Source organism: Aythya ferina, assembly GCF_964211825.1.
Source record: "Aythya ferina genome assembly, chromosome: 2".
In the NCBI taxonomy this organism is placed as follows: domain Eukaryota; kingdom Metazoa; phylum Chordata; class Aves; order Anseriformes; family Anatidae; genus Aythya; species Aythya ferina.
This window is the reverse complement of record NC_140297.1, coordinates 24,512,510-24,539,306: the sequence shown is the minus strand read 5'-3', so window position 1 is coordinate 24,539,306 and position 26,797 is coordinate 24,512,510. Positions and strand designations below refer to the sequence as shown.

The 26,797-nt window shown below is 38.0% G+C and overlaps 1 long non-coding RNA gene across 1 annotated transcript in view; it reads right to left on the bottom strand.

Annotated features, from left to right (window-relative positions):
* Nucleotides 1-11,352: 11,352 nt before the first annotated feature.
* Nucleotides 11,353-26,797, bottom strand: part of LOC311431986 — a 100,169-nt gene continuing 84,724 nt past the window's right edge. Inside the window, exon 4 of the long non-coding RNA XR_014689754.1 lies at nt 11,353-12,188. This is a non-coding gene — a long non-coding RNA (uncharacterized lncRNA). The remainder of the gene's footprint in view (nt 12,189-26,797) is intronic.

The window sequence follows — 26,797 nt, the reverse complement described above, 5'->3', positions numbered from 1 at the left end:
ACTTAGTTAAAGCAAAATCTATATCAGAGACTGGTAGAACCCAGTTCTTTATAAAGATCTGAACTGAAAATTCATCAGTTTAATCAAAGTTTACTACTCTGAGATACCAAGAAGCCAGATCCTATGGTAAACTCCAATGGCTCCATTTTTGGTTCAATTTACTAGGGGGAGACTATGGCCTGACACATTGAAGAGTGTGGGGGTCTGGTGGGGTCCTGGCAAATAAATATGTGCTCTGGGATGAGGGTAGGGCAGTCTGCCATTAACAACCATCTTGATTTAAACTTTGGATTAAGCAGAAAAAGATGGAGAAAAGTGCCTTGTGTGAGAAGGAAAAAAAAAAATAGAAAAAAAAATAGACTGTTAATTGCATACAATTCAACTGGAGTGATATATATCCACTACATGTTTCTTTCTCTGGGTATGAGTCTGGGCACTTAAACCAGGAACAGACATTTTTCATGTTAAATTCTCAAAATTCAACACCTCTATTTTACTCCCAGAAACACAGGTCTTTATGTTTCCCATTAAAAAATCAGCTCTTTGGGTTCCCATGCATTTTAGACAATGCTTTTTCCTTGGTCTCCATTAGCTGAGCTCACGTAACAGAATCCTCTTCTCTGCTTCTGTGTTTTACCAGCCTTCAGACACCTGAAGCAGTGTCTCAGCTTCTGATGGCAAAAGTAAATTCTGTTTCCAATCAGTTCTCTCAGCCCATTTGTTTGCTTGGTTTGTGATTAAGCTGAAGTGTTCACGAAAGGATCTGCCTCACTTTGTTGGACCAGATTTGCAAGGTGCTTGTGTTTCTACATTCAATAAAATCTATGGGAAACAGGAGGTGGTCAAGGTTGAGCGTGATGTCAAGGAGTAGAAATGTCCTGAATTAATATGGCATCAAAGTTAAAGATATTTGTAGTGAATATGAAGTTAATGCAATTAAATAAATATATATATATATTGGATTTTTTTTCCTTTTTTTTTTTTTTTTTTTTTTCCTTTGGGATATTTTCTTCAGGTACATGTATCATCAACAGGATTTGAGGGACAGCTGAGAAGTGTCATTTTATCATACCAAATTACCTGAAAAAATCCAAATTCAAAGGCAGGGAAAGTATTGTAATAAAAACTAGTAACAATGAAATATCTGTCTAACAATATTGCAGAACAACCAAATGGCTGGTTCTAAAAACAGAAAGGAAAATACTGTGGTTTTGCTTCAAGATAAATATTTCTGCTTTATGCGTGCTATAAAAATGTATCCCCTTCTGGACAAATTAACCAGTTCTAAAAAACTGACTTTTTTTGCACTCCCTAAATCTTTCTTTCTTTAATGACCTCTGTGCCACAATTTTTGCCTCCAAGCAGTAATTAACCACTCTGCAAGTCACCACAAGTAAGTCAGAAATGAATTACACTTTTAAAAAGTCTGTAGCATTACTATAGTTTAAACTAAAGTAATCAAACTTGTGCTGCTACTCTCTTGTGTGATTCAAGTACAAATGTTATGAAATTTTCAATAGCTTTCAGTGTCCTGCATAGCAACTGCAGATGAAAATACTGCAAAGCCTGAATCACCAAAGGAAGTCTGAAATGAGTAGAACTGTCCTTGAACACACCTTAAAATGGTTCACATTTATTATCCAGGCAAAGCATCTCTTGCTTTATGTAACTTTTTTCCAACGTCTTTCATAAAGTGATGGGAAAATATGCAAATAAGATTAAGCATCTTGCAGTGCATTTGATTGTATCTTGCAACATCTTAGGGGTGGAGAAAATTCAAGGAATGTCGTCATACAATTTTCCCTCAGGTTTTTAGTTAACAAGGAGAATGTCTAAATACAGAGCTTGATTATTTCACTTAGGCTGGTACCAGTTGGGAGTAAATCTATTCAAGTCAACATAACCTCCCTCAGGCATACAATGCTCAGAGAATTGAAGGCTACACATCCTATCAGTTTACAGCTGCAAATCTTTCAATAAGTTTATAGTAAATCTCTTTGCTTCTGAGATGTGATTTGCTTTGTTTAAGCATAGGGATATCTTGTTTAAGCACAGGGATATCTTAACTATGTTTACTTTGCATCAGCTCATACAGCAACAGCTTTTGTCAGGAACTTTTCCCTGACATTACTTTTGCCAAATGACATGCATTTTGCATGATCAAAATTGCTAAATCAGAATACAGGGCACAACTTTACCATTTTTCTGATCAATTTACACTGAAATGTTACATAGCTCATTGTTTAAATCACTGCTCATTTTGCTGGGGTAAGATTCATTTGATATGAATGCTGATATACAACTGTTCCCTTTTTACATCAAGGATTTTTACAACAGATTTTTCAATTGGAATTTTGAAGCAGAGCAATTAAAAACATTTTATAGACTTCTAAGCACATATTTTGGAGTCTGAGAATAAAGTCTACCTTTTAATTTGTTGTGCCCAAGTCCATGAAACTGGTAGAAAATAACTTAGTAAGAATAAACCTTTTGATCTATTGGAAGTTAAGAATGTAATCCATACTGGAGAAAAAACACAAAACCTGAGATGCAACAATGAAAATTTGACTTTGAAGATCAGAGAAATTAACTAAAAATTACTTTTATGGGCATCACAACTTGACATTACAGTCAACTTTTTAGATTACAGTATATTTGTGAATTCTGGAAATACTCCTGGGTGAAATCTTGAACAAATTCCCACCTGCTATTTACCTTCTTATTTGGAGTAGTAATATGTACCATAGCAAAATTAGCTAGCATCAAAATAACTAAAACTAGACTTTTGACTGCTTGGCCAATCTATTTTGAAGTGGAACACTGAGAATCATTGGAGTATGACATTCAAACAGAATGATGCAATATCAGCACTGCATTCTACATGTCTATGTATGTACTACCTTGTATGGTACCTATGTGCCTCCAATATAGGTTACTTTTACATTAGACAATTTTTCTCTACACATATCAGAAACCTTGTAGACAAAACAAGCAAACAAACAAAATGGATAATGAGTTATTACAAAAGGTTTTCTGTCCAGGAGAAGGGCTGAATTACATTCAGTATCAGTGGGAAATGACTGAAGAGACAGCGTGACACCTTAAGCACATTTTTGACCAAAAAAAAAAAAAAAAAGAAAGAAAGAAAGAAAAAAAAACAAAGAAAAAAAGATAACATCTGAGGTATTATGTTTGAAGGTGCAAAGGAACAAGGGGATTATATCAGCAAAAACTGTAATGCTTGAAAAGAAATGGGTGGGAGTTAAAAAAGAGGACTACAATACAAAGGTGGGATGCTTTCCTTCCTTCTTTGTCCCCCTTCACACAATTTTATTTGCTCTCCCCATTACTCCTTTTTTTTTTTTATTTTAATTTTTTTTTTTCCCTCACTTTTTGGTTCTTATTTCTTCTTGGATTTCCTTTTCCACCTGTTTTCCTCTCTTTTCTCTATTTCTCTCTCACCGTCACAAGTCTCACACAGAACTTTGTGGAGAAGTGCTGCTGTGAGCAGCCATGGGGTCTGCCTTGTGCAGCAGCCTCCTCACTCTAGTAAGTCTGGCAGTAGTGAAATCCAGTACCTGGAGTGTCAGGAGAATCGAACAAGCAGCAGATATGCATTTCCTAAGCTGAGCTAGTTATTCCTCTGGGAGGTCAGAGCCAACAAAGTGAGACACAGGTATCTCGAACTGCCTTTGAACACCATTTTACCTGGTGCAAAGTCTGGAGCAGGAACAGGAAGAGGAGCAGGAGCTCACCTGTTGCATCTGTTAGACTGGTGAAGCAGTCTGCATTACACTTAGAGTGACTCTGCTTCATTTGAACTTTCTCATGGTGAATTTTTGGGGTCATCCCTGCTTTTCTGTTGTCTGGGTAAGCTTGACCACCTCAGCAGTTGACATCTATATAAGGCATCTCTCAATAAAATGGTTTATTTCCAACAGAACATTGCTCTCATGCACAGCAAACAGTTAACAAAACTCATGAGGTATCAGGTTGGCTCTTACCATCTATTATAGTATGTTGCTCTCCTCCTACTTGTTCTCATTTCTGGTTATAGGAAGCAGCCTTCTCTTCTTTGTGGGTGCCTCTGTGCACGTGCTGAAAATCCATGTTCCCAGATCCTATATATCTCTAAGGATTTCAGTTTTCCCTTTGTTCTTGGGTTCTGCCTGGGAAAGGTAAATCTTGCTGGATTTCCGTCAGGCATATGTGGCCCCCCATTATTGGCTGCTCAGGTTGTTGCCTCCAAAGTTTCCTTTATAACCTTATCTTTGCCATTGTCTCATTTCCTGCTTGTTTTCCACTAGGACTTGCCTTTGATTTAGCAGGTGAACTTGGGGGCAGATTGTATTTAAAAAATATATACGTGGGTGCCTCATCCCCCACTGAAGCCTTGGGAGGGATGTACATGAGCCTCCCTGTACTGTTCATGGAAAGTTTTGACACTAATTGCAGCTCCTCCTCGGCTAGCTTGGCTGCCCTCCTGCCTGCAGCTGTCTTCCAGCTCTGAAAGTCAAGGATAACCTGGAAAAAAACAAACAAAACAAATGTTTTGTTGGCTTGTAGTTTAAAATAATTGCTTTGCTTAGACCTTGTAACGACCTCCATCATTAACTTTTGAGAGGGGGTTGTTTCCTTAAATCCAAACACGTGCTCATACACTCTCTGGGAAATTTGTGACTTTAACCCAGTGAGATGGCATGACCTTCTGCTAGAATGAATAATTTTTGAACAGAAATTCCAGTGGCACTTAGTGAGCTGTGCTGAGAAGGTCGCATAAATAGCATTACTCATGGTGATAGCAGCATCTGAAACTTTACCATTACATTTTTACATTCATAAATATTTCAGCAATAATTTGTGGCATTTTGCACTTGATTTTTTTTTTACATGCACAGGGCCAAAGACTGGTAGCAACAAACCATTGAAGAAAAGGGCAGTGAAGTTGTCATTTTCCATTTGGTATATGTATTCCATGATTTTGTATTCTCTGTGCATGCCAAGAAAAGGGCTGTTTTGGCTTGTATGTTAATGGCACTGTGAAGTGTGGCTGAACTGGGCTCTCCTGAACCCAAGGACCCAGACAACCATTAGAAAACACTTAAAAATACACTTCACAGCTGCTTCTTTTGTCTATTCAACAGTGGAATTGTTACCTGCTTACCTTAGAGTGGGATTGATGAGATAGCAGCCAAAAGGATTTGCAGAAAGGAGCTTTTCACTTTTTTACTTTTGAGAAAGCAAAAGCAGTACACCGAGAGCAAGAGCATGTAAATATACAGGAACAGTAGGTGAAAAATGAAATCCTGCCTGAAGTCATCTAGTAACCTTTATGTGTTAGCTTTACTTTTGATGTGTCAACCAAGAAGTTTAAGCTTTTATACTCTCTCCAGCCAAGAAAGTTTCTTGCTTAAAAAACAAACAAACAAGAAAGATTTCTTCCCAGTTGTAGTCACCCTTCTTTCTATGTTCTTCTTTACAGCAAACACTCCTGAGTGTTAATGGGTTTTTACCAGATAGTAAATTTAACATTTGCATGGTCCCAAGTTAAGTTTTATTCCATGAAGCAATATATCAAACATAATGTAGTTCCAGAGGTCTCACAATTTAATAGATAAGGAAAAAACAAGTAGAAAATATACAAATGAGCCAGAGTAAGAGTGCAGCATGGAGCTATAGTAGCATATGACCAGTTTGTTGATGTTCTTCTCATTACTTACTCATAACTAGGTTTTACCTTATTACTTACAGTATTGAAGTGATAACTTTTTGGAGAAGCTCAGTTAGGAATGACATCTTGGCTTCACAGTGTTTTTCTGGAAGTTCTCTTCATTTGTATCATGTGTTGTGTTGGGCTGGTGTGTTGATCAAAAAATAACTTTAGTCTGTGTCCTAAAATTGACAGATGTGAATACCTGTAACTTAAATACCTGTAACTTAACTGCAGAAAAACAAACAAACAAGCAAACAACAACAACAACAACAAAGAACCAACAAACCCAATAATATAATGTGTCTGATGCATCTAATTAAAACAATAAAACAAGTAATCAGAGATCAGCCTCAAATTTGTTGACACATGCAGTGGATTGCTTTTGAACAATCTGTAGACTAGTTGCATGAGTTGCTTGGTGAACAGTTTTGAGCAATGTTGACACCTAACAAGACTTCAGGGAAGAGATAAAAAAGCAACCACCAGAAAATACAACCTAAGAACACTGAATGCACTTGCAACCTAAGAACACTGAATGCAGCTTACTAGGCAATATTTGCTTTTTTTATTTTTACATTTTTCACTTAAAAAAAAATCCATGTTTGCTGTTTGGTAAGTGTTGTGATAGTGCATACTTCTTGTGTCACTGCTCAAGCACATATTTTGCTCTTTTAGGGGTTTTGATCTTGCTAGATTTCAGTGGAGAAGCCATTAAAGATCTTGTCTGCTTATTAGCAGTAAAGAAATAGATTAAGTAAAAGTGTAATGCTGACAATATTTCATTTTTATAACTGAGAAATGGAAGCCATTGAAACAAAGGAAAGAAGGGGTGCAAGGGCTACAACCATGATTGCAAGTCCTACAGACTCTACTGTGAGTCTCCGAATAGGTGTTAAATGACACTGTAAGACTCTGTAAGAGGCATACTATTTCTTAAAGTTTTCCATATCTACAACCATGATAGCTACTTTAATCTCTGATTAAGAAACAGGATCTACAGAGCATTCTACTCTGCCAATTGTAAAGTAGGCATATCATACGATGACAGAAAATCATCAGTAGCATTTGGGTCAACTTCACACTATGACTTATTAAGCCTTTTAGAAAATAAAGCTCAAAGACCTTATTAATATCAACAAGGTGTGTTATAGTCACTCTTAATGGCAGGGATTAACCTTGTCATGGTTTGCTGCTTTCGTTACAGTGCTAACAGTGAGCTAGGCTTATCATTCTGTTCACTATACTGTATCTTTAGTGAGTGCAACGAATAGCTGATTTGGTCTTATTCACAGCAATGAAATGATATTTCAGGATTTCAACTTTCAGGATATTATGAATTTCTTCGGCAAAGCATGGATCTAAGCCTTGAGATACTGTGGCTAATCAATTCTATTAATTTCTTGTTGAAGCAGTGAAATAAATTTCCTGACCTCTTATGTATGGTTGTGAACCAGCCAGGAGAATTGTGGGGACATAGCAGAGCTTCTAGCTTCTTTATTTATTTAAAAAAAAAAAAAAAAAAAAAAAAAAAAAAGAGAGAGAAAAAAAAAGAGGTGGAATATTGAGCTAACACTGTAAATTTATGGGTAAATTCAAATCTCAGTTGAGGAAGGCATTAGCAATTTATTTCGCTATCCTTGAAATCTCTATTAGTAGGATTCAGTATCCCTGTTAGTGGTCTGTATTGTATTAAAGCCAGGAGGGCTTGAGCAAGATTGGAGTAGAGTGTTTTGAAAGAGACTATTACTCCAGAGAAAAGAAAAAACAAACCCCCAACACTTACCTACAGTTTACCTACAGGCATTGATCAGTCTTGGCTGGTATGGAGTTGGTCACATAAAGCTCACCATAACATTTTAAAGCACAGAAAGTAAACTTGAACTGCAATTTACCAGAAAATTGGGTGTTTCCTTAAATCTAAGAGATTAAAACATTTCTGTATACCTTATCATTTTAGGCTTTTCACCTGTGAATCTTCCTGTTTGCCAGGGGAACATCTTAAGTTTTGATTCCTGCTTCCATTAAGCTAAATGGCAAATTTCCATAGGACTTGTGAATGTACTCAAGACCTCAGAGACTTAAATAATACTTTTCTTTTTAAAGTAGACTGAATGACTGGAGAGGAAAATCTGCTAGAGTAGTGAGCCTTAATGATTCTAATGCACATTATGTTGGAAACTAGGACAATTAACAGTTTAACATAATGACAGAACATGTAGAATGGTTTCAAGGATGGCTCAGTAGATTTACTTCAAAGTCAGGCAGAATCCACATCTGGGAAAAGGTAATGCCTTTGTCTGCAGCCTCCCTGAAGTTGGTACTTAAACATTATTTTTTTTCCTTCATAACAGCTGGGGGGAAAACTAAAGAGATTTGCAATGTTTGAACCAACTCTCAAGGTGATCTATTTCAATGGAGCTAGTAAAAGCTGCTGTAAATACAGAAATGAGATCAATGTGTCTTTCCATAAAGGAGGCAGGAGAGGTAAAAGAGTATTTCTTCCACAGGAGCACCTCACTGGTGTCTGCTGGCATGCCTTGAGGTGTGTGAGTCCAAACATATAGACAGAGCTACCCTCTGTCTTGGGGACTCACCACTTACTCACTTGTCTACCAGACCTGGAGGACAGCATTTCTGTGTTTTGATTAACTTGACATTATGTTTTATTTCACCCTTGTGTTTTGTATGAATCTATTTATTTCTGTCAGTCATTCAAGAAGGATTGGGGAATGGTAGTTCAAAAGGGCAGAAACACAGGTGTCTATATAAAAGGGAGAAAATTATGACCCTATGTGGCACCTAAAATCCCATCACCATGGATGTAGATGAGGTGTTTGTAGGTACAAGTGAAGAGCTGGACATTCTTCTCGTTAATACTCTGAATAACCAATAGGTCCACAAAAATGTTAGAATTTCACACATGTATGAGGTGGTTGTGAAACTGGACCTTCACAAGAGTTCTATCTAGTCATCTTCTGCTAGCTAAGCTCTGAAAGTGCTCTGAGTCCCTCCCCTTCCCCTTCCCTTCCTCTCCCCTTCCCTTTCTCTCTCTCTTTTTTTTTTTTTTTTTTTTTTTTTTTCCTGTCTGCTCCATTTCAATTTGAACCACTTCAGTGGAATAAAGGGGTGAGACCTGGGTCTGATTTCTCTAACTGAGTTGGAAAAACTGCCAGGGAATATAGGGTGTCTCTTGGTCTCTTGCAGTTCTTTTGCTTTCAGCTCCAGCCCTACCTTGCTAATACTCAAACTTTTCATCTATGCTGGGACTAGTGCCAACAGTCAGAGTTGGCCCAAACACAAGAAAACTTCAAATGAACTGCCCCCTCAGCTCACTTGTGCACAAACTAAAGGGAACTGTGGATCTGGTCCTGTTTTCTCATTTGTGGACATCCTTTTATAAGATTCATCTCATTTAGACACCAGAGACAGGAAAAAAGCCTAACTTGCCTTTGAAATATAACAAACTGCACTTAAAAAGGGATCTGGAGGAATGACTTATATCCCTCACAAAAAAAAAATAATAATCTGTAAAATCAGGTTAATATGGACACAGTGCAAACTGGCATGGTTTCCCTTGTGTTTATGTTTTGGCTCGGCTGTAGTTTTGGGGGCATGGTGTTGAGGCAGGATTCAGAGGGTGCCAGGCAGGTATCACATCACAGGTATAGGCAGCACGGCTGCTGCCAGGCCTGGTGTCAAGGACTGGGTTGTCCTGGCACTTCTGGAGCACAAGGGCAGTTAGCTGACCATAAGGCCACAACCTCACTGAGCTCCATTTTTCCTCCAGAGAAAGAGCTCAGGTTGCTGGATTGTTTGCTTAAGAAGGCAATTCATGTCCCAGATCTGAATATTCCCCAAAGGTTTAGATTTTGAGCTCGAACCCCTTTCCTCACTGATGACAAATTAGGAACTAAACTAAAAGTGAGTAATCAGAGATGTCCCCAGTGGAACTGAGTTATTTTAATGAAGTCCAGGAGTCTGAAAAAAATGAGTGTGTGAGTTGTGTGATGAGTGTGTCAAAAGAAATTTTAGGAGTGCTTTCCATTGTGTTTGGATGTAACTAACCCAAGTGAAAGAGACCGATGGAGCAGAGGTACCGAGAAACCTTGAATGGTGGCAAAATCCCTGCACTGGCTTTGCCTTGATTTTCCCAAGAGATTGCTCTTGTGGGCTACTTTACCGCAGCATTTCTCTTGAACAGATTTCTAAATATTTTCCTCTGAAGAATCCACAGGAAGATTTACTGGAAGCATCAGAAGAGCTGTAGCCCTTCTGGCATTATAACATGTGATGAACTTTGTGTCACTGGTAGGGAAAGCAGAGGCACCACTGCATGGCCTTCTCCTAAGTCCTCCTACCAAGCCAACCTGAGATCAGAGTGTGGGGTTTGCCAACCAGACCACCAAAATCAAACACCAAACTATATTCAGCTGGGACAAACAAGGGTAAAATGAAGGCTATTTGCTTTCCTTTATGAATATCATAAAGTTTAGAAAGTATCCTTCACTGCATATCCGCACCAGGTCTAGCCTCCCTGTAAGGGCTGGGGCAGAGAGACAGAGAGGACTCAGTATCAATGAGTGGATGAGTTGGGTTAGCTGTTTGCAAGGTGAATGATGCTGCAATCTTGTGTACAGGGCCCAAAAGCTGTCTCCTCAACATGTGCTCACTGGGAGACTCAGAAGGCAACTGAGCTGAGTCATCCTCACATCCATCTGAAGCATCCACTATCAGGCAGATCTGCCTCTTTAAGTTTTTTGAAGCCAAAAACTTGGTATCGCAGGAAAATTAAGAGACCTGAAGTCCCAGTTCCTATTTAGCTTAGTCTACAGATGAGTCTCTGTCTGGTTTCCATTTGTTGGCATGGAGAGCTTGCTCAGAGCTGCTGATGGTGATACCACACAGCCAGGCATTATTTCTGTGACCAGTCTCACACTGTGGTAATAGGGTTTGACATCATGTACATTCCTATTTTGTCTGTGTCCCTGCCTCTTTTTAATGAGGTTTGATGTTACTTCATAGAGTGAAGCTATTTCAATATAATAGTTGCTGAGTTTTTCCTGTTTAAAGGGAAACATTTGCTTTATTTAAAGTTCTGAGGAAATCTCTTCTGGGTCTTTTTTTTTTTTTTTACCAGAAAAACAATAAGTTCTGCTTGATTTCTTTTTCTTCTGAGTAATTATCATTATTTCTCCTATGCGTTTATAGTAAATCTAATGTCCAACCCCACTTCCAGTTGTAGAAAATGACTCCAAATCGTATAAACACGTGTCCCCCAGCATCACAATGACTACATTCTCAGAACTCCTCTGTGCAGCTGAGGAATGCCATTTTCCTCATTAGTGCTTCGCAGAAACAGAATTTGATGCACAGGGCAAGTGGCTTGCAAAGTCAGACAGAGCTATGCATGAATCTCAGATCTACCAGGTCCCAGTTAGGTACCTTGGCTATAAAATTGTCTTTCTTTTATGGACATTACAGCTGTGATTTGCAAAGAACCTTGCACAATCGACTTATTCCAATCCATAAGATTTGAGCACCTAACTCCTTTAGCACCTTTGAAAATCCATTTAAAAATATTTTTCTCTCTCTCTTTTATTTTATTTTATTATTATTATTATTATTTTTTTTTTTTTTTTTTTTTTTTTTTTTTTGCGGAAAACACTGTCTTCTCTATTCCCCATCTAGGATTATACCTTTTTGTAAAGGTGGATCTAAAGTATTAAAAAAAATCTGTATTTTCTTCTGACTTGGAGAAAGACCCAGCATTTCACTATTTAGTAGACTGTGTTTAACTGCCTTTCACTGTCATCACACTGTGTAATTACATTTAAGTCCCATACCTTGTCAGAGAATTAATACATTCTTGCATAAACAGTGTCACCTCTCCAAATCCTGCACTAAAACATCTGTTGTGTGAATATTTTAAAAAAAGAAGTTGGGATTGCTGATAAATATTTCCATTATTTACTCATCCAGTGTTCCAATGGAGAGATGCTGGAAACAACTGCTGTGCTACGTACCTAAAGGAAAAGGAAGGGAGCAAATCAAACAGAAAGCCTAGCTTTTACAAAAATCAAATGAGTATCAGCTGTTTTGTATTTTAACTTTTTGATTTCGAGCTATAAAAAAGCAAATTATTTTCTGTTTCACAGTAGATGGAGGAGAATTTGCTGGGGAACACAGAGGACAGACTGTAAAATGCATGCTTTTTAAGGCAAACAGCCAGCCCCCAAATTCTTCTGTCCCTGTGTATACAACCTGAGTTAGTTTAGTAGAACTTCAGCAAATGTCACAACCTTTCCTGTTTGCTTTTGCACTGCTAATATATTTGTGCATTGCAAAACCTTGCATCTTGTTGAAAATATCCTTCAGGGAGGGGAACGGGGAAATCCATATTCCTCTCTTCAGCAGAATCTCTTTGACGTCTCCTCTCCTCTCCTGTCATGCTTCTGTCTGCATGAGGATAAATGCACTGCAACTGGAAAAGAGAGATAAATAGCGTAAGGAGAAATCATTATAAACCCCAGTGCTTGAGAGGTGCACTCTCGGAAACACGCCAGTCATAAAACCTGACCAGGCCTGAAAAATAAAAATCCCTCAAATAATAATATGGGATCCCCATGGACCATTTTCTTATGCCTCTTCCATAAGCATGGAGCATTAAAAGATTGAAAACTCTTTTTCACTTCATTCCATGCAGCCTGAAAAACCATACAACATACTCCGCATGCATTTATAATAAAAAACTGAAATAAAAGAATTTTCCTTTTTTTAGGACTGTGTGCAAAATGAACCCTGCAAAATGAAATACAAATAAAAGGAATAGAGAAGAACTGTGGAAGAAGCCTAAGAATCCTTTCCCTCCCTCTTCTGAATGACAGGCTGGAAGAGTGCTGAAAACTGATGTTTTCTCCTCTGTTCTGAGAGGTGCTGAATCTATATATACATATATATTTATATATATGTACATGTATATGTATATTGAAGTGCATGTCATTTAATTTATACAGGCAGCAAGCCTCTTGCAGGCCCAAAGGCTTCCTTTCTTTTTTGAGAAAATTTCAAGTGCACAATGAATGCGAAACAATGTAAGAAACCTTTGGCCACCCAAGACGTCATGGGTATTGTTCTGCTGCACTTGTGGCCTCTTTGGAGCTGACACGCAACGTAATGAGTAACAGCACTCCTCCCTGTGGTGCTCCTGTAGGCAAGTTACACGACTTGTTTGCGAATCATTCTTCCTCCCTCTTATTAGCAACTGGCATAATGATTTTGTGACTGTAGTTATCTCCTCAAGGAAGCCTTGCTGATGCGGTGTTATACACATTACACTTTGCAGGTTGATTTCATCAAACTTCACAATCTGCTTTGATGGGTGATTTTCATGTTTTCGTGCATGAGAGTGATGTGCTTTTTTTTTTTTTTTTTTTTTTTTTTTTTTTTTTTTTTTCTCCAGAGATCATTCAATGGGTTGTTAAGGAAACCACATCTTACAAATAGCGATCACCACAGTAGAAAAGCCAATTAGCACAAAGAAGGTTCTAGAGCACTCCCTTGCCAACAATACCAAAATGATAAACTAGAAGGACCTATCATGAACAGCCTGCACTGGCATTCGGTTCCTGACTTGCAATCTGCTGCCTGAAATTCCCGTGTGCAGGACAGGAGGTATGCAGGGCAGAAAACAAGGCTTACTCCTTGCAACCTCCTGAGCAGCTTACATGAAGTTCATGTCCAGAGATCTTTCTCTGCACCGCCCCTGACCCACCTCCCACCCCGATGTACCCCAGGACATGAGGAGCTCTCTGCCAGCTCCCCAGTCCTTCATCTGGTGGCAATTTTCACCTGTCTACTTAAGCACTTTTTAACCACTGGTGAAAGAAAAGCACTAGAACTGATATAATACATTGATGTACTTCTTCTAAGAGAGGAAATGTAAGACAAGTGAGTTTTTGTGTTATAACTGTTTATCTGTCTTATAGGTAGGGTTTAATTACTCCCTAATTATGTTTTCACAAGTTTTCCCAACTTCTTTCTACAGTTTAACACTATTCAGATCACACATTTATGGATTTGCCACTCAAGACATGACAAGTCTGGCTTCTTTATTATTTAATTGTATCTTTCCTTCTGTATCAAGATTGCTGTTATTAACAGTATTTTTACTGCCACAGTTAATTTTGGTTGAGGATTAAGACTTTATTTTCTCATCTTGGTATAAAAACCTAAGAAAACAAGGTCTCCATACTGGGTAGTTTATCTGGTAGAGTGACCTTTCAGGTTTCTCATACATTCCTTTGGAACTGGTTTCCGTTTAGTACTGAATTATTATTTTCTGCCCATGCTTGAATCTCTGAAGCTATATTATTTTTATGCCCTCATCCTCCTGCTTCACTGCTGACTGAATTTATTAATACAACACATCTTGTGCCACTGTTCTAAGTACCTAGCTATATTGTCACTAGCAATCAGTATTCAGCATTCAGATACCTACATTCACAATGCTCCAACCCTGGCCAATTTTATTTCATGTTTTAGGTAAGGCTCTGCAAGATAGACTACAGCACAGTATTCAGTATAAATATTCAGTATCTCTGCTACTTTTTACATATATTATTATTATTTTTTTCCTTAAAACCACAAAGCTGTATTGTGGTGGACATCACTTTATATATGCAAGCACAAAAGCGTCTCACTTCATCGCATGTTTTTAATCTTCTCTCTTAGCTCTTGCCAGCTTTACAGATCACAGGAGGTGGCTAACAATTTACTTCCATTGTTCTGGAAGCTCCATTTTCTCTCCCCTCTCAGTTCTCTGCTGATCATACACTATTGGACTTCCTCAAGTTTCCTTTGAGACACCCAGAGACTTTTTAAAATCAATCATTCACAAGTAAAGTAAGTTTGCTTTTTAACTACTTACCAGGTAGAGAGTACTGTTGTTTGTTTAAGGACTGCCAGAATTTCCTCTTTAACTGTTTGTGAAGATGGTTGTATATCGATTGGCTCATTGATTTCTGCTCTGTCATCAAATCTCTTTTGGAAAGACCTCCAAAATTACTCTGTCTCTCTCAACAAAGAATATAAAATTGCTTTTTGGCATAGATACAGTTAGTTGGTATTTAATATGTTTCCCCTAGAATAATGTGACAATACTTTATGTTAATCCCTGATTATAAATAAAATCTGAGCATGAAATACTTCAAGAAGTCACTCCAAGAATTTTTTTTCTCCTGCTCTGGAAAAAAATCTAGCTACCAGTCCAGCTGTGTTCATCCTGGCTATGAAAATACTGTGGGTGGGGGTGAAAAGAATACCTGTTTCTAAATTAACTATGAAAAACCTCACACAGCTATGGGATAATGCAAATGTCACCAAACCTTTATTTTACCTTTGTCCTAAGTAACTTTTGTGTCCAAGCTCAGTATTTAAGATTTTTATTCATATTTCTTACACTGAAAGGTGTAGCTAATTAAAATATTTTCCCTTCATGAAACTAATTTTAAAATACTTATGGGCAATCACTGAGGTAAGAATTTATGTCAAAGCAGTTTAAGTAAAAAAAATAAATCTGCCAAATTACAGTTAGTTAGGAGTTGACGCTATAGATCTAAATCTAATTAGTATTTAATTAGCTAATGCTATGCAGCAAAATGTCTTGCAGTGTAGATATGGTCCTTTTGGAAGTTTGCGTGGCCATTCTGGGAACCTCGGACATTAAAGTCCAATATAAAATTGTCAAGAAAACAGGGAAGAGATGCACATAGTGGTAGAAGGATTGAGATACTAAAGTGAATACAACAGAAGAAAGCAAAGGAAGCTGTGCAGATAAGGATCAAGACAGGGAAAGAAAATGGAAAACTTAGACTTTTTGCTTGAGCTAGGCAAGGAATTTTGATTTTGAAAGAACTTCTAAGGGCGTATTGATTTGCATAATGACTAAGTGGTATGTCACTGCATAATGGCTAAGAGAGCTGACTCAGTGCAGGTAATAGCTGACCATGGTGGTACATGTAGGATCCTGCACATGAGACACAAGAACTTACAGCATAGTCTTGGCTGTCATCCTCACCATGCCATGGCACACTGGGCAGATACCACCCCTGTGAACTATTGTTTGTGGTAGTAGCAAAGTTTTGGTAGCACTCCTGAGATTGCAAATACAATTTTAAATGCATCTTTGACTTATTGTTACCTCTCCATTATATGGAGAAATGGTGGGGTAAAGAAAATGTGGTTGAAGAAAAACACCAGTAATGGTATACCTTCTGTCCTTGATCTGGTTCTCACAAAGCCAAACTGGGGTTCAAATGGCCTTGCACAACTTCAAAAATCCACATGTGGACTTGTAGTATGTGACCTGTTTGGAAACTATTAAGAGAAATGGGCACTTCAGAGACATGAGTCACTTGCTCTATTTTAGATATCTGTGCTAGGATGTGATGCACCTGTTTCTCTGCCAATAACTGCTAGCTTAACTGAGACAAGACCCACCTTTACTGTTTCTGAACCATGTTCTCTGTCATCTTCGGTTTTGTAGGGACTTTGTTTTCTTGGGTACAGCAGTGAAAAAACATGCAACTTGGGACCTAGAGAAGTATAGTCCCAACTCCTATGGAGCCAAAATCAAAGAATTAGAATGTTGCACTACAGCTTTCTCCAAATGGTGGCTGCTTCAATATGCCTTCACCTGTAAAGCAACCTTTTCACAAACCAGTCTGCTCACGGATAATGGAAAATTAAAAATATACAGTTATGGCATGCCTGCAGCATGAAATGCCACAGGGCAGGATTCAGCTTCCTATGACATTTAATGTCAGTAGATGGGATTTGGCATGTGCACTGTGTCTCTAAACTCTCATTAGAATTGATGGAGATCAAGTCAAGACAGCCAGTGCAGCCTAAAGAATGATTTCTAAAAGATGAAGAACCTGAAGTATGAGGAACTGACTTAGAGGAATTTAGAGCCATAAAAGGAGTCCCAAAATAAAGATGGGTTGCCTCTCTGGGGCAGCAGCATGCTGTGGTGTGAAATAGATGCGACCCTTCATGCAGGCATCCTGGTCATCCCAGCTGGCACCATGTACTCCCAGTTTGGTACTGATCCCTGCTGCAGTGACTTGTCAGCTGAGCCAGCCTTGAGATGCTGGTGTGAGATCCTGACCTGTCTACACTGAGTGCAGTGAGGCCTCAGACTCAGCTGACATGTAGACAGCTACCTGCAGACATCTGAATTTGTCTTAATCTGTGAGCTGAGTCCCAGTGTGCATGGCACTCTGTAAAGCATAGCAATGTGCTCTCTTCTTCAGCATCCATCTCATCTGACCCTGGGTAAGGGAGAACAGTGGTCATGATTAGCAGCCCCATGACGGCGAACCTGAATTTCCCTGATTTGTATTTGTTGTAGGAAGAAAAGCTTTTGAACTTTCTGGAGCTAACGTCTCTTTCATGCAAGCAAAGCCCATGTTCTAATTTCACACATCTGTGAGTAACCCTGTAAACTGATTTCTTTTGTCACTGAAAGTGGCACTTATTTTTACCATGGGGATGCAAGGTACCTTCAATGAGTCATTAGCTGTAGGTCTTGTAATACAAATCTCAATGACTTTTTACTCGTAATTAGATACATTCTGTGACTCGAAGATAAACACTCAGATCTGATAGTGTGCCACGGTGATTTATCAGCATTCATGCACCTGTAGGGTTGTGCCAAGAACATGACTTCACTAAAACCAGCCTCCCTTATGGGAACAATGTGAAACAGTGGTTGGTGTAAATGGGAAAGACACTAGCAGGCTGCGGATTTAAGCTCATCTTAGAAAGGATGAACTTATTCTATCTGACACATCCAGCTGTGCAAACAGCAGTACAGAGTGAGCTGTAGTTAACTTCACTAATACATGGGGATTAGAAAAGATCCTGTGTTACATATAAATAATACCTCTGCTTATAATGTACTTGAGTACCACAGAGGAAAAGAAGGAAATAGAAGGGGAACACAAGTTATTGCTCCAGCTGTCATGAAATAGGATTGAAAACCCTGTACATTTCAGAGCTTACTTCTTCTGCTTGCCAATGTCTTTTATATTTCTGAGGCAGAATTTACACAACATGAAAATTGCCATGATACATCAGCTGCTAGGAAAGACAATGAGGACCATGCCAGCACTATTTCTTCACTTCTCTAACACTGAGCTTCTAATAGTCTGGTGTTACTGTATGCCTTGAGTGACAGATTACTCTGGCTGGATTCTCAGTAAAAGCAAAGGGAACTGAATCTGTTATCCCTTTTGAATTTGAGAGTATGCCACAAATTGCAGTCAGACTTTGGAGATGAGGATGTCCAATGCTCACCAATGGTAGAGAGCACTGGAATCCTATTTTCCTGCAAAGCAGTTGTTGGAACCAGTTACATTTTAAATCCATCCAATGACTGTAGTTCAGGCCTGTAAATTTTTCTGTGCGTGCCAGCTGCTTTAATGACTTTCCTATGTCACAGAGGACTCAAAAAAAAAAAAAAAAAGAGTTAAATCTATCTATTCCAGTTGCCTTATGCAATGTCAGATGTTATCAATATTACTAAGGTTTCACATGATGGACATGGAGCATGCTGCTTCCACTAGAATTTCCCTTTTTCTACAGAGCCAAACCACCACTGACATCTTGTTAATTCACCCAACTGTGACTACTCTGTGTCAACATGTGTAGCTAACCTTTGTGTTCAGAAAGTTCACTTTGTGAAAACATTTTCTTGCTCTTAGTGTCAGACTCTCTCTTGCTGCTTTTTTCCATTACCTCACTTTTCCCTGTCAGCCAGAGATGTGGGACACCATTTCCGTTTGGAGTGTATCTCAGTGTTGAGCTGTTGAAACAGCAGGGGATGCTATAAATCTGGACAGGGAGCTGCTCTTCATACTTAGTAACTGAATGTTTTGTGGACATCTCAGACAACCTCTAACCTCTGTGATCTTGCATGGTTTCAGACCCAAACTTTCAGTTTGGAGTGGAAACCAGCATCATGCTAACACACCTCCAAATCATCTGTTACCGAGTCACCTTTTTAGACAAATATTAGATAGTAACATTCATTTAGGGCTTTTCAAGTGTCTCCTCATTACCTATTTGTACTACTTTACCTGCAAAGGCAGAGATAAAAGAAGAGTAAAACCAAAAGTGTATCTGAATGCAATATATAGGTTGCAAGGATTTATTCCAAAACTTATAATATTAGAGAATTTTGAATGCTAATTAAAAAATAAGCTGTTGAATTCTTTTACTCTGCCAAATATGTGATTCCATTGCCTCCTCAAAGAATGGCTACTGAAAGCAAAACAAAGGAAAGAGCAACAGCTGGGAACTTTTGTATATCTAGAAATGATGTTGATGTAACTTATGCTTTTTCACACCAGAGGTGAGCTAGAAATGGATAATTTATATTCTATAAATAGTTAATTTATATTTGTAGAATGGGATGCAGCTTGCAGAGTTAATGATGGAAGAACCGAAGATATTGTTCCCCAAAGTTTTGACAGTTCTACAGTTTAATAGTTCCTTCTGTATAGTAAATGCTTAATAATGAACAACAGTTCTGAATAAATTGTTCAGATTTCCCTAGAATAGGTCTAAGCTAAGCAATTTTCCTAATTTCTCTTGTTCTTATAACAGATACAGAGATATCTGATCAGGGAAGGGAAAAATGTGAAAAAAAAAAAAAAAAGACAAATAAAAAAAATTGTTCTTTCTTAGTCATGTTTTCATTTTTTATTACAACAAAAAAGTGACTGACTTTAATATCCTGTTTGCAACTCCCTTGAATATTGGTTCAAAGATCTAATAACCCTGAAGTAGCTGCCTCATGCTTAAAGCTTCACAATGCCCTATTTGAGATTATTATTATTATTTTATTTTTTTTTGCACTTGATAAGAACCACCATCCACTGTGACAAAGAATGATCTTTGTGGGAAGAGTTTCAAAGCTGCATTCCTGGACTTTCCAGGGAAGAGCAGAGAATTGATTGACTGGGGTTTTCTGCTGTAGTGTGGAATGTGAGACAACTGTTATTCTCCATATAGTATATAGAGAGATACTGCATATAGAGTATTTCTATTCTCTATGTTGTAGTAGTTTTTGATTACAAAATAAAAGTTGTTCCATGAAGAGGGACTAGCCTGTTCCCCGTGCTGAAGCCCCAGTAAAATCAGTCTTGTGATATTGCTATCCAATCTGCCAGTTTTAGGAGGAGATATGGAGAGTCCAAGTTGCCAGCTCATGGCCTAGGAACTAGAGAAATCTCTTGGGACTAAGAAATGAAGACTCAGTGAGGCTGAGAACAGTTTGGTTGGCACTCACTGTGTCAGAGCTCTCACCATCCGATGGGTATGTGAAAGGCAGACCCTAATGAAGCAGAAATTTTTCCTCTTCAGGCCTTATGAAGAGGCCTCTTGGAACTCTGTTTCATTAGGTGTGAATGAAATGGTCAGAGGCATTAAAATTGTTGTTATTTCCTATATGAAATAGAATTCTAAATTAACTGGACTGAATCAGTTTTGAGGCTTCTTGATTCTCACAAAGTCAAAGGAAAGAGGGAAGTGCCTAACCTAATCAAACAGGGTCTTAATCTGCACTCCTCTGGGAAATTTATCATTCCTGTCACCTCTATGGGGAGTGAAAGTAATTAATTATACTATGTAGAATGACTCACCAGACACCAAAATTTCATTAAGTTCGAGATCTGAATGAGTAAACTGGATTCCACCCAAGAGCAGTGGATCTGTTACCCTTAACATTTTTCTTCTCAGCAGGCCACTGGTGCTTAACCAATAGATCAAATCCAGACTGAATCAGTGGAGTGTTACACATTCAGACATGATGAAGATGAGAAGCTTGGGAATTATGTTTCATACTTGATTTTTGGTTCATCTAATGTCTTCTAGTTTGTATACATCCCCTGTTCCACAGGACCAGCTTTTGCTGGTACTGTTAACAAACCCAGACCTGAGAATAGTTTTGATTGAAGGGAGGGGAAAGTGTTCTTATTTTCTGTCTTCTTTTCATTGTCTCATAATTACTTTTTGAGCTGATATTATTTTTTTACCATCAATCTTTCTACAGAGATTTTCATGTTTTGTTATAATTCTTAGATAACTTTGTCTGAAAATACATTCTTAGTCTTTCTTCTGCTTTTTTGTTTTTGTTTTGTTTTTATTTATTTTTTTCTAATTTCTCAAAGTAGAATGATTTTTTTTTTTTTCCCCAAAAAACATACTTTTTTAGAGGTTTGCAGTAAGTGTCACTCGGGTTGCTTGTATTGTAGGATTTGTTGTGTCTCATCAGATGTCTAGGTATGTCAGTTGTAATATTTTGGTGATGATCCCTGTGATGTCTCAAAACTTGTACTGATGATAGTCTCAGCTGATTGATAATGTCCAACCTAATGTTAAGTAGAGACTTGTTTAATATAATGACAAGATTATTTCCTGGAACATACCGAATCCTTATGGATAAATGTCACACCAAAAATATCTCTGTTTGGAAAGAAGGATAATTGTTGTCTTTGCAAGAAAATGGCAAATGTCAGCACAAATGAGCATCAGATCTTACTATATAGTAATTTCTAATCAGCATATGGCCTGCATCTTTCCATTTATGTATGGCATTGGATATGCAGTTATCTAATGGATAATGGATAATGGATAATGGTGTTTGAGCTAAATGATGACAATGCTACAAAGGATAGAAATAATGCCAATATTTTGTTTGTTGTTCTTGGATGAAAAAATGCCATCAAAAGCTTTTATGAGGTAGTGTTGTATGGTGTTCATTTCCCTCAGTATGATGAGCTCATCATGCCGTGGGTTAGACTATACCCTTGCTTCCAGTTGCAGATTGAAATAATCGCTGTTGTTATTTGTTGCTTCTTCAGTAGCAGGCTGTATGTCTGTGCAGAAAACTGAATCTGCTTACATATAAAATATTACCAGATACAGAATGTCACATTAAAAATGGTTTCTCTTGAAGCACGGTTAAAGGATAAGTATTCCATTTATTTCTCAGGATTGCAGCAATCCTGTGTCTTCCATGAGATACTGAGAATTATTAATGAATCTGGTTCTGATAGTTCTGACAGCTCTAATGCTTTTCCTTTTCAGTTGTCTGTCTAAAAACTCTAGATAACAAATATTGTTACATGGCAGATTGTTTGGATTTCACAGCAATTCTCATATCTGCTAGTATTATAGATCTCAGACTTCTCAATGGTTTCTATTTACAGCCTCTCTATGTTTATCAACAGTGGATTTTTTTTTCTTTCTTCTAGTAGGTATGTGTTGACCTGTGCCTATACTCTGGGTTGCAGCTTTTAGTGAGTGTTAACAATGGGAACTAACTAGTTCAGCTGATGCTCAGGTTGTGCCTCAAAGTGGTGCAACATAAGCTGCCTTATATTTTAAATTCTCTTTGTTTCAAAATAAGTAATATTATCTTTGTTTTCTGTTAAGTTCTGAAGACCCTTACTGATTGATTCCTGACTTTTGTCTCAGATGAGAAATGCTAGTAAACAATCAGGTGACTGACCTGTGAATCTTAGCACAAAAGAGGCAGAGACAGAATGTGCCCCACTCACACAGAGAACAGATCATGTTAGAAGAAAGTTCTATTTGAAACACAGCCATTGCAGGAGAACAGAGCTAAGACAAAAGTCAAGAACATCATAGCAGAGGTGACGTTTTGCTTTTTCTCCTTCTTTATTGAAGGGGGAACGGATTCATTGTCAAAAAACAAACAAACATTTATTTCAGGACAGGTATATTTATGAGCATAGTATGAAATATTTTCATGTAGGTCCCAGTCCTCTCCCACCAAAATAGATAGGGAAATTTCTATTAAGATCCATATAGGATCTTATTCAACACAAGTAGGGGGAAGATTTGTTTCTAATAAATCCCTTTGCTTTGTAGTGGAGTAGAACTAAAACTACTGCCTTTTGATGTTTTGGGACTCAATGGTCTTCTCTGATCACTACAACACTTTGGTGTTGTTTTATAGACTCCACGGTTTTTGAAGTTGCCAGATTTATAGAGTCAGGAGTCCAAGTTCAGCCATTTTTAGTTTAGCTTCCAAAATCATGTGCACTTAAACTTTTGGAGTATTCCTGTACAGTGCATGTGGCTATAGGGCTTCCACCCAATGACAAGTGTATGGAAGTCTCCTTAGCAGGGAAAAAGAGAACTAGGTATTTAAATGTTTCTCAGATGCAGGTGTTCAGAAGAAAAGCATCTGTTAAACCTTCCCCTCAAATGATACTACCTTCCACAGCACAGGAAGTGATGGCTCCTTTGCCTGCATGGCTCTCAAGAATAATTTAGCTCTGGATGTGTTCAGTCTGAAAGAAGCTAATGTGCAAATAGAATACTTGTATGACATTCAAAATCTGCTGGAAACCTTGTTAGAAATAAAAAATTAGAGCCCCCTTCTAAGCACAGTAGGGCTGTAAGATTCCTGGCTGCTAAATCATGGAAAAGAAGAAGAAATGAGAAACTCTTTGGAGGATAAACCTGTTTAAGAAGGATTAAAATATATAAACTGATTCATTCAATTGGGCATATCTACCAGCTCTGCATGTGCTCATTCTATGCCAGTTAACTATTTCTGGCTTCAAGAGATACATGTGCTGTGCATAGGCAGCGATAATGGTAGTTCTGCATTTTGTATGCTGTATTCTCTTCTCCCAGGGACAAAGCCTATACTGAACCTGTGACTCTGCAGGCAGTACCTGCCTTGTCCTGTGAATAATCTGAGATTTAGGACAATCCCAAGAACTTTACTCCAGTCTGCTTTTTTTTTTTTTTTTTTTTTTTTTTTTTTTTTTAGCAATTTAACATTACGTGTTGATGTCCATAGTTACTGTTTGTTGAGAGATAAGTGATGTCAGCTTCTAGCAGGAAGGGCTCTGTTGACAGTGTTGTTTGGCAGTGGTTAAGGATGCTGTAGGTTAACGTGCATTCGGGGAATATTTGGAAATTTTTTCCTGAATGAAAAACCATTAATTAACCCATTAAACTTCACTATGAACATTACCATTTGAGATTGCCTGTGAATTTGCCCTTGATACTAAGGATCTGCCCTTTAAATATATGAAACATACCTGAAATCCTATTCACATCATACACAAAAATCAAACATGAAGTTTCAAAGTAGAAGGGCAATGGGAGCTCTGGAGTACATATGCAAAATCTTGGACAAAGCAAACATTACTGTCAGCAGGTACATGATTATGGCCTGGGCCATCAGGTCTTGTCTAGCAAGGTCAGATACTGCTTCATGGCAGGCAAGATTGAGAGCAATAGTGGAATCACAGTTGGCTGTAGATGTAGATGTAGATAGAATATCTGTTGCTGGAATTGCAGTTTTAATTTGGTGTTTGTTTTTTGTTTAGAGGAAATACAGGTGAAAAAAGCTGCCAACTGACTATCTCACAGAGTGTCACAGAGACCAGTCTGACTTCACAATTGCATTTTCTAAAAGCAAGGCGCTTGAACTTTTTTAAAACTGGGAAAATCCAAACAAGTTCTGATGTCCAGAGAGCTTTCTCATCCTTCATGAAACCAGATTTAAGAAGCTATTAGGAAGAGCTCTGCCTGGCATTTATATTGCACATAGTTGGGGAAAAGAGGATTTTGGCAGCATTTTAAGTATTGTGCCCTTGGATCATAAAGGCTGTCCTTATTCTTGAGGGAGAGGATCACAGTAACCAGAGGAGGAAATAGAAGGCAGGTCTTCACATGTCTTTCACTCGCATGCTGGCTAACAGGGAGGGCTGGCTATCAAGATATCCATGGAGGACACATGACATCCACATCCTGCATTTGGTACTCATCACTGCCTACACATCTTGTTGCCCCCTTCTACTCATCCCTTTACAATTGGCTAAAGGCAATTAATGCAGTCACACTGAGAAGAATCACTTCAGTCTGATCCTGATGTCTTAGGATGCAAGGAAACATCTTCAAGCTGAATGAGGGGAGTTTAGACTGGATGTTAGGAAGAATTTCTTCATGGAAAGGGTGGTTAGATATTGGAACAGGCTGCCAGAGAGGTGGTTGGGTCACTATCCCTGGACATATTTAAGAGACATGTAAATGTGTCAATAAGGGACATGATGTAGCAGTGGACTTGTAGTGTAAGATGATGGTTGGATTCGATGATCTCGAAGGTCTTTTCCAAACTACATGATTCTATGATTCTATTTTTTTGCTGGTGCTCCACCACTGGCTCGGTGTTGCAGAAGATACCTTGTACGTTCTTTGACCGACAAAAGTGAATGCCGTGTATATTTAAATTGCTATTCTGCACTGGTAATATTTTGCACCCAATTTTCTGGATGGCTCTATAATATACTAGGAAAAGATGAACAAAGCTCTTTAGTCTAAATGGAGTCCTTCTGATTTGTATCAAGGAAGTTGAGAGAACACTCAAATCCCAGATCATTATTTTCTGAACCAGTACAGAAACAGAAACACTAGGCTGTAAGGCCCTGATTCAGGGAAGCATTAAGCACCTGCTTAACTTTGAGCAGTGACTTCAATGTATTTAAAGTTAATCAAGTGCTTAAGCTTTTTCCTCTATAGGGATTCTTCTCTGCATAAGGGCCTAAGAGAAAATAGATAACTATAAAGAGCAACTGTAATGAGCCTGCATATGGGCCAAAGAGAAGGGGATTATTAATGCTTTCAGGTTCAGCGAGGACTAGGGTTTAAATATCAGCCTCCTACAGTGAGACATGAAAGACTCTCATAAATGTGTTAAATCGCATCAGGTCCATTTAATATCATTATGTTTAATAAAAGTATCTTTGCACTATAATAATCACTGAGGACAGTAGATGGACCAGTCAGGCTATTCTGGAAACAGAATCTATTCCTTTTGCTGGGGTTATGCTCCTTTCTGCTGCACTCTGTAGTGTAGGTCTCCAATAAACAATAAGCTTCTAAGTGCTTTAATCTCTGGGAAAATCTTGCAATTGCCTTGAGGGTGGTAACAACATAGCTCCATGACACAACTGAGCTAGGCAATGAAGAATGAAGTTCTCTGAACCAGAATAGTAGAAATGAGTGTGGGAAAAGTTTTTGTGCAACCTCTGTTTTGTTGGCAATGCTTCCAATAATTGGTAAGAAAGACCACAAAGCTGCAAATCAGAATATAACAGTGCAAAACTACAACCAGGGCTTTTATCAGAAAGGCCTTTCAACAGTCTTTATTGTTGCTCCCTCTCTCCTTCTAAGCCTCTTACTGTGGACAGAGGAAAAACACATCACTTTTTGGTTGTTTATGACCCCAGAGGGCAAACTGAAGTTGTTGATTTAATTGGAGCATTTAATTTTAAACATAGTTTATGATATGTAAGTGCTGCAAAGATAATTTGTACAAGAACTTTGGGGAACTTGGACACCAAACCTCAACAGCTTTATGATGACTAAACTTTATGATGACTAAACATCTTATCAGCGAGTCTTTAATAGAGTGCTCCTAGATTTTGTATGAAATTTGGAGATAGTCGATGATATTTTTTATGTTTGAAAGCTTATATGGGATTTTTTTTTTTTTATTTTAAATAGGTCAAAGGTAAAATATTCTGTGCAGGAAACATAATGGCAGAATTTGAAATTCCCAATTCGCATTTTACAAAGTCAAAATCTAGTTGGTGAACACTTGCAAAAGAGATTTTTTTTCTTGTCTTGCAGAATCTTTAGCATAAACAGAAGCTCTCTGTTCAGTACTTCAGACCTCCTGAACTTTCAGGCATTTAATGAAACTGTGTTTTTTAGAAGAAAGAAAATGAACTTTATGCAATATTACTAAACAAAGCAAGAAGGTCTGAGCTTTTTTAAGATATTTGCAGTTTATATCATCTTTATAACAGTATTTTTTTATCTTTTATGTTAGCCAATAAAGACCCATGTGGATAAAATTTAAACAATTACATTAATATATAATGTGACATATTGTTGAGCACAAATACATCTTTCTTTACCTGCTTTGCAGCCATGACCTTTGATTTCAGAAATTTTAATGCACTGATCATT